Source organism: Eurosta solidaginis, chromosome 4 (assembly GCF_040869045.1).
Source record: "Eurosta solidaginis isolate ZX-2024a chromosome 4, ASM4086904v1, whole genome shotgun sequence".
In the NCBI taxonomy this organism is placed as follows: Eukaryota; Metazoa; Arthropoda; class Insecta; order Diptera; family Tephritidae; genus Eurosta; species Eurosta solidaginis.
Window position 1 is genome coordinate 195763571 of NC_090322.1, and position 8395 is coordinate 195771965.

Consider the following 8395-nt stretch of genomic DNA (forward strand, 5'->3'; position numbering starts at 1 on the left):
CTATCGGTTACCCGTACCGGTTACCTTCTGTCAATTTGCTTTTTATATGAATGAAACGCGTCCCTTTTGTTTAAATAATATTTAATTATGAATAAATTATGTATACAATGGTTTTTACAAATAATTTCCTTAATTTTCTAGTAAACCTTACATATGTGCATATTTATATGTACAAACTACATACATATGTAGAGACATAAACTTATTCGTAGTCGTGCCCTTTCTGAAACCATTTTGAGTTTCGAAGCTCACACTGATGGTGCTCACTTTTTCCTGCGCGGGTGGTGTTGTTAGTATCAGTTTGCATAGATATGAGTGTTGTAGATATAATACCGGAATATATGCAGCCCCATTTCGTGCTATCAAAGTCGATTTGCAGGTGATGTTGAGCCTTTGAACTTGACCCTTTTCCATAATATGCGTGGTAGGGCCTTATATGTGATACTAAAAAGGGACAGTTGTCGCAGTTTTCTTGTAGTTTGAGCAAATGTACGTTCTTCTTACAGCCACAGCTGGAATATTGCTATGCCCACATCGGCAAATCGAATTACCTAGAATGAAAAAGAAACCAATATCAGTAAGGATAGATAATAAGTTTTTAATATAACCGGAAGTGCTTAATAAATACAAGATACTCAAGGGGATTTCAGATAACCAGAATCAGGACCTGTAAAGTAAATTCAAGTGATTCTCCACCATGCCAAGGCATCTTCCGGTAGCGGGGGTACCCGAAGATTATAACAAGGGATAATTGATAGATGTTGGGGTAATAGATAGTAAATTAGGCGTGCTACAAAAACAAAAACGAATAAATGCAGATGACTGTTTAATCCATTATGCGAAGTTCTTTGATTGGATGTGCAAATTGAAACGGGCAAAGTACTGCTAAAACTGCTTTCCCCGAGTAACCCGGGAACGAATTGATATGACTACGTCTATTCTTGTTGTTGTTGTTGTAGCGATTAGGTTACTCCCCGAAGGCTTTGGGGAGTGTTATCGATGTGATGGTCCTTTATCGGTCAGTGCCGAGCACCAATTCCCTTTTGGACAGGAAATTAAACGTTTGGTTGTCTGCAAGTTTATCATACGCCAGTACAGAACATACTCGTTTGCTGGATCTGAGCAGTACATCTAATTTTCCCAGATTTTCTGGGCTCAGCGAAGGTATCCTCCTGAATGGTGCATGTGTACCCTGCTGCCTTGCCTGGCCGCTCACCCAACAACACCAGGTACGACGGAACTTGCCGTGCGACACCCAAAGTGCACTCACGCTTCTCATGGCTCCAGCGGCCCCCAGCGGGTTAGGGGGTCAGAATATACCCGCGGTAGGTATGCCTGTCGTAAGAGGCGACTAAAGTACCAGATTCAAGGGGCTGTGTAGCGCAACCCTTCAGGTTGCCAGCGCAATATATAGCTTCTCCAAACCCAATTGTCAACCTCACCTATCCGCGGCGAAACCTGTTTCACTAGCAGACGAGGCTCTGGCGACCCCAAGCTCCTCAAGGAACTTGGGGATGGGGAGGGAGGGATGGCCTGAAGGTTTAACATGGCCACATAAATCGTTCCCAAGATGGTCGGGCTAGCACTTTAATGATGCTGTGTTACCGGAGCGTACCGGATCTGTATCCGGAAAAGGACCATCACATCGATAACACTCCCCAAAGCCTTCGGGGAGCAACCTTAACGCTACAACAACAACAACAACAACATGACTCCAGCGGGTTAGTGGGCTTAGAGTATACCCGTGGTAGCTATGCCTGTCGTAAGAGGCGACTAAAATACTAAATTGATTCAAGGGGTTTTGTAGCGCAATCCTTTCAATGGGTTGCCAGCGCAATATATAGCCTCTCCAACCCAATTGTCAACGTCACCTACCCGTGGCGAATCCTGTTTCTTTAACAGCCGTGGCTCTGGCGACCTCACGTTCCTTATGGATCTACATTTGAAGGCGCTTAGTTAGCTGACATCGCTTACTTAACCGGTAGATTCTAAAGTAAAAACCAAAACACAAAATATAGGTTTGGTTGAAGTGGTCGGTTCATGAGGATCTCACATAGACTGAATGAGTCCGTAGTGTTACCAGAAGTTTTAACGACCAAGCTGAAAACCCTATCAAGAACCAGGACCTATGTTATAAAAAAACTCCGTCCTCTTGACAAATACTAGAAGCTTCCTAGGACTTAAGCCACTTGCTGCTTCTGGATCTGACAGCTTTATCACTCCTAATAGCTGGAGCCTTAGCCTGGCAAGCACAGGGCACGATATTTCTCAGGGGGCCAGGTATTTCTCGAGGGGGCCCGCGATTTAGAGGTACTAAGACATTTTTTTTTAATTCAGGAGAGTCTTTAGTTGTTCCATGTGGAAATTCTAAGCCGAATTTCAAAAGCAACGAATATTGATAATGATTTTTTACCTGGTCCCTCGAACAGTGAGGAGACGATAAAAACATCCAACAAAAATATATGTTTACATGAATCCGAAATCGTAAAGTTTTCGTGGTAACACTGGTTCATCTTCAAAAAGCCTTCCAACAATACCACCAACTCTGTATCAAAGTATAGATTATTTAAACGACTTCGATATCGGTACCGTGAATAATGAGTTTTTGCGATCTGAAGAAGTCAACGAAATAATTCGTCGAGGTCATCAAAAGTGCCCTGTATTTTTCCACGTGATTGTCATGACGAGGCATTTCCTACCTCGTTGTTAAACAGAATTTTGCCAAATGGAGAGAAAGTGGAGCGTCACTGGTTGGTGTGGAGTGCCAGTAGCAATGCTTTTTATTGCCTACCATGTCGTCTGTTAAGCACCAATACTTTAAATCGACCTAAAATTTGTTGTCCTGGCGAATATTCGAAATTCCAGGTATGGAAGAAGCTATACGCTAAACTGGCATCACACGAAAATACTGAAGATCACATTAAATGTTATATTCAATGGCGATCTTTACAAAACCTAATTCGAAAGGAGGCTACAATTGATACACTTATCAATGAACAGCTAATCACTGAAACTCAAAAGTGGAAAGAAATTTTATATAGAATTTGGGACACTATTTTTTTTTTCAAAAAGCGAAAGGATGGTCATTTTTTGGGCATCTAAGATCTCATAAGCCATTATGATCCGATACTTAGAGATCATTTGGAGAAAGTTAGGATTTCACAATAGTAGCACAAACGTTTACAAGTTCACTATCTTTCCCCAGACATTTAGAACGAGTTTATAGAAATTTGTGCAAAGCATGTGAGGGAAACTATATTAGATCAAGGCAAGAAAGCTAAGTATTTTGCTATTATCGTTGATGCTATGCTTGATGCTAGTCACGTTGACTACGTTCATTTTGCGCTCACTCCATTTCAATTCGAAAGCAACAAATTTACAATTCCAGAACAGATTTTGGCTTTCGTGCATTGTAACCAAAAAACTGCTAAGAAAATCGCTGATCTAATTTGCCATACATGATTGAAGATTGTCGTGCACAAGGGTACGTTAACGGCGCCAATATGAAAGGAGCTTACAACGGAGCACTACGTCACATTCTCGACAAAAACTCGAATGCTGATTACTCGCCTTGTGCAACCCGCAGCTATGATAGCGTTTTCTTTTCTGGATAAAGTGTTACGCAAGCGTTGTTGTTCTATTCTAAAAAACAGGCAACGCCTTTACGGGTATTTCGTTCTTTTGTGAAAATTCTTGCCTGCTCGCAACGCAAAAGCGTTACACTTTTACCCTGTATAAAATGGCGGTGTGGCAGTGTTTTTTTGTGAAACTCTCAATTCGCTCTTAAGTTCCACATATACTCTGTTAATATGAGTGAATTTGGTGAGTTGAAATGTTCTTTGTATGCACTATAAATGTTTACCCTTTTCTGGGGTAGGAGTAACTCTATTGTTGTTGTTGTTGTTGTAGCGATAAGGTTGCTCCCCGGAGGCTTTGAGGAGTATTATCGATGTGATGGTCCTTTGCCGGATACAGATCCGGTACGCTCCGGTACCACAGCACCATTAAGGTGTTAGCCCGACCATCTCGGGAACGATTTATGTGACCACATTAAACCTTCAGGCCATCCCCTCCCTCCCCATCCCAAGTTCCATGAGGAGCTTGGTGTCGCCAGAGCCTCGTCTGTTAGTGAAGCAGCATTCGCCGCGGATAGGTGATGTTGACAATTAGGTTTGGGGAAGCTATATATTGCGCTGGCAACCTGCAGGGTTGCGCTACACATCCCCTGGAATCTGATATTATAGTCCCCTCTTACACATACGACAGGCATACCTACCGCGGGTATATTCTGACCCCCTAACCCGATGGGGTAGAATATTACCATTTACTTAGGCAACAATTTATTTCAGAAAAGAAAACGCTATCAATTTATGTGGTGTTGATGCTGCAGAATGTTGTACGGGTGCAATTATTTTCTTCGGCAGCACTCCACAACGATGTGACATCCTCAAAAAAAATGAACCTAGCTCTCTTCATAGTCTTTCAGCCAAAAGCCAAATTTGACTGCGCAAGCATACGGCGATGTTACCGGCATTCTCAAGTACATCAACAAGTTCGAATGTATCTTGCTGTCCTCAATTTGGTTCAAAACCCTACCATTAATGAAAGAAGCGTGGTCCTCCAAGCGAGAGACGCCACCACAGATGTTGAGGTCCGACATCTAGATGCCTTATTAGCTGATTTGAAGTTGATCCGGAACCAATGGGAAACAATTTTAAACGAATGCAAAACAGTTGCTATTCAATTGAACATCTCGCCAAAGTTTCCGGACATTCGAAAGAGAAAACCCAAAAGGCGTTCTGAAGATAATTTAAATGAGATGATTACGGATGATTCAGAGTCTGATTTCAAAACAATACATTCTTGGTGATCGTTGATTCGGTATTCACTGGCATTACTGAACGATTTGCAGCTATGAGAAATTTGAACGAGACGTTTTCCTTTTTGTGGCAATTTGAAGACATGGATGAAACTACGGTGCGGGCGAGCGCAGCAAAATTTGTCGAAAAATACAAGTCGGATATTTCTCTAAGCTGAGAATGTGAAATAGTTCACTTGAAACACATTTACGAAGCAAATTTTGATAAAGGTCTGTCACCATTGGAATTGCTAAATGCCGTCTATTTTCAAAATATGTATACAATTTTCCCCCAACTTTTGTATTGGTTTACGTACCTTTTGCACTTTACCTGTCACTGTATCTAGTGCAGAACGTTCCTCCAGCGTCCTTTCAAGAATGAAAGACTTTCATAGATCGTGTTCATCTAAAGAGCGAGTTTTAGGACTCGCCACGCTTTGTGTTGCATCCGTTTTGGCAAGACAGTTAAATTTTGATATAATTATAAAAAATTTTGCAGCGAAAAAAGCAAGTAAAGCCACTCATTGATATCCGAGCATTCTATATTGAATAATTAAAATGTATAATCATCATTAAATTTATCAGAAATGTATGAAAATGTTACCAAATAACTAGAAAAGATTATTTGAAATAATATGTGGCTGTTAAAAGAGAATTTTATTTCTACGTTACAATAAAATAAAACAAATAGTAAATATTCTGTGTTTTTTATTGTCAGCTCTTAGCCAAAAATCATTTAGTTGATGTGGCAAAAATTTTTTTTGATGTAATCCATCAATAATGATTTATGAATGAAACGTCATTAGTTCACGTTAATCAAATGTATTAGTGGATTTTTTATAGGGGGCCCGTCAATTTTTTTAGTCCCGGGCCCGGATTTTCTCTACGGCCCTGGTTCGAAGACGCCAGTCTCCGGACCCAGAGCCAAAATATCAGTACCTCTAAAAGCACATACGAGCAGCTTTCAAGCGGAAGTATTCGCCATATGTTGGTGCGCTAAGCTGAACCTTCAGCGCTGATACTCCAATGAAACAATTGTCATACTCCGACAGACAGTCAGGTCCCACTAAAGGCAATTGGGGCGTTCGAAATAAAGTCAGCACTGGTCCTTGGGTGCACAACGTAGTACTGTTGCACTGGGTCCCAGGCCACAGGGGAGTACAGGGTAATGAGCAGGTGGACTCTAGTGTTTAGCTTGTTGCGTCCCTCCCACAAATTATCATCCTCCCAGCAGATCCATGCAGCAGGTCTGTGCCATACTCTCCTCCTCCGGGAAGGTATCGAACCCAATCCGTGTCCTTCTCCTGACCCCGGTCATGAGAAATGGTTTTGCTGCGTTTGCCGGAATAGAATATTTTTAGGACGGTCATACTCTTGTCAGTGTGTCATGTGCAAGGGATGTTTGCATCGGACAGGTTGCTCTGGGCTTGATCCCAAAACCCGACGTCCTCGTAACTTTTACAAATCTGTTGTATCTTCTTGTTGTTCACGCCCTCATTACATTATGAGAAAATACGGCACCTGAGAACACAGCCGTATGAAGCTGAAAAACACAAGCAGGTCCTGAGTGAACTCCGCAAACAGGCGTTGGACCTCTTTGCCAGGAATTGCCCGGTGAATCCTGTACTCAAAGAAAAAAACTAGCAGAGTAGGAACGCACTCTCCCTAAGGAAACGGGAGAAGAACACTGGAGCAATACGCCAGGTTTGAGACAATCTGAGTTACTGTTAGGAAGTTATAGCACAAGCGCTACAGGGCAATAATAGACCTATCGAAAGATAACCGAAGAATCCCAAGAGGTATTCTTACAGGGCATTATAGACTGAGCAGCCGTATGCAGAAAGTGGGCATACCATCGAATAACACATGCCGATTTTGTGATCGATCAGCAGACGGCGGACCATATTCTCCAAGAAAACGAAGCAATCTCAATACGTAGGGCTAAGTTTATGGGCTCACCATGGCCAGTGTATTCCCACATTTAATCCCTCAAGCCATCCCCTTGTGGGTAAGGTGTTGATGTCCTCTCTTAACGCAATGTAATGGCAACGGCGACGCAGGGAAAATAATAAAAATCCTATAAATCTACTGATCATAATTAATTAATCCCTCCCTTTCTATGCAGTTGTATGCATACATACATATGGGTTTTGTTCTCCAAACGCTATTTAAAGAAATCAATTGGTATTTACATGAACTTCGAACTCTTTGGTATTTGCCTTCTTCAGTTGATTATCAACAAAAGCATGACAAATTATCACTAACAAATTCATACATGTTGTATATATATTTAATATGGTATACAATTTACTTACCCTTTCTGGTGCGATGATCCTGGACAATCGGGCCTGACTAGACGAGATTTATTTTGCTTTAACATAGCGTGCTTAACGCGAACCATATCATGTTAGGGCACAATTTCGATTATGCAACCAATCAAAGGAATGTCGTGCTTGTAATATTGCTATGATAGCAGCAGCAGCTCCCAATGGCGGCACATAAACAACAGTTGCATTTTTTGCTTCGGCTACCTATTCAATTTTAATTCAAATTACAATATCTACTATTGCAATTTTTAATCAATACAAATCAATATAAATTACCGAAGCAAATACTGGTAAACCAAGATGCGTAGTTCCACCCTTTTTTGGGTAAATACATCCAACCAATTTTGTACCGTATTCCAAAGCATGTTGGTTGTGGAAAGTACCTTGTTTACCGGTAAATCCTTGGCAAATGACACGTGAATATGCATTTAATTGTAGGTTTCTTGTTGTTTTGGCATATCCTGAGCTGAATCGCACCCCGGCAGAGATGATATATATTAGAATAATATAACATTTTTTTTATTATTTAAAAATACACATACGTATGAATGAAAAGCAGAGAGTAAATAATGTTGCTTTGGTTGTAGCGATAAGGGCACTCCCCGGGAGCGATTTAGTATGACCACCTGAAACCTTCTAGGCCATCCCTTCGATTCTATACAACTTTCAGATTCTAAAAACGGATCTCGACACGCGTCTTTTGATACCACGTTTGTTTAGGTTGTGCACTGTCTTGAAAACGTTACCTTTTTTAGTTTTGGAAATCGAATCTTCCAATTCCAATTGGTGGCAAGAGGACTTGGCTGCCTCTAGTTAATGCGCCAGGTTAATTTAGAAGTGCCTAAACAGCTAACACACGTCACACCTAAAAGCCCGTAGCACAAGCACTTTTTTAGTTTAATTACCACAATTTTGTGGTATTAAGATGACGCTGTCATTTCGATGACAGCAAGACACGTCGATAGGTTAGTGGAGAGCGAAAAAGCTTTGAATGTGTGGGTGAACTAGTTACCTCCGTCTTGTAGGGCAGTTATGAAAAATGGCGTACATGCACAAAACCCGCTCAAATATCACTTGGTTGCATTGAATTAAAGCCACTTCAAAATATCTACACACAAATTTAACTATTGTCCGTAATGACCAGTTTTTTTTCGATATATAAATGATAATAAAGCACAAAGAAGTTAACTGGAAAAGTATTCTTATTGAA

General features: G+C 41.0%; 1 long non-coding RNA gene across 2 annotated transcripts; it reads right to left on the reverse strand.

Annotated features, from left to right (window-relative positions):
• Window positions 1-73: 73 nt before the first annotated feature.
• Window positions 74-8107, reverse strand: LOC137250865 (uncharacterized). 2 transcript variants are annotated; one of them, XR_010953104.1, is made up of 5 exons: window positions 7728-8107; window positions 7462-7651; window positions 7174-7389; window positions 5176-5398; window positions 74-551 (listed from the first exon to the last, which is right to left on the reverse strand). It is a non-coding gene; the product is annotated as an uncharacterized lncRNA (long non-coding RNA). The 2 variants fall into 2 exon arrangements; XR_010953105.1 differs by lacking the exon at window positions 5176-5398.
• Between the last annotated feature and the right edge of the window lie 288 nt (window positions 8108-8395).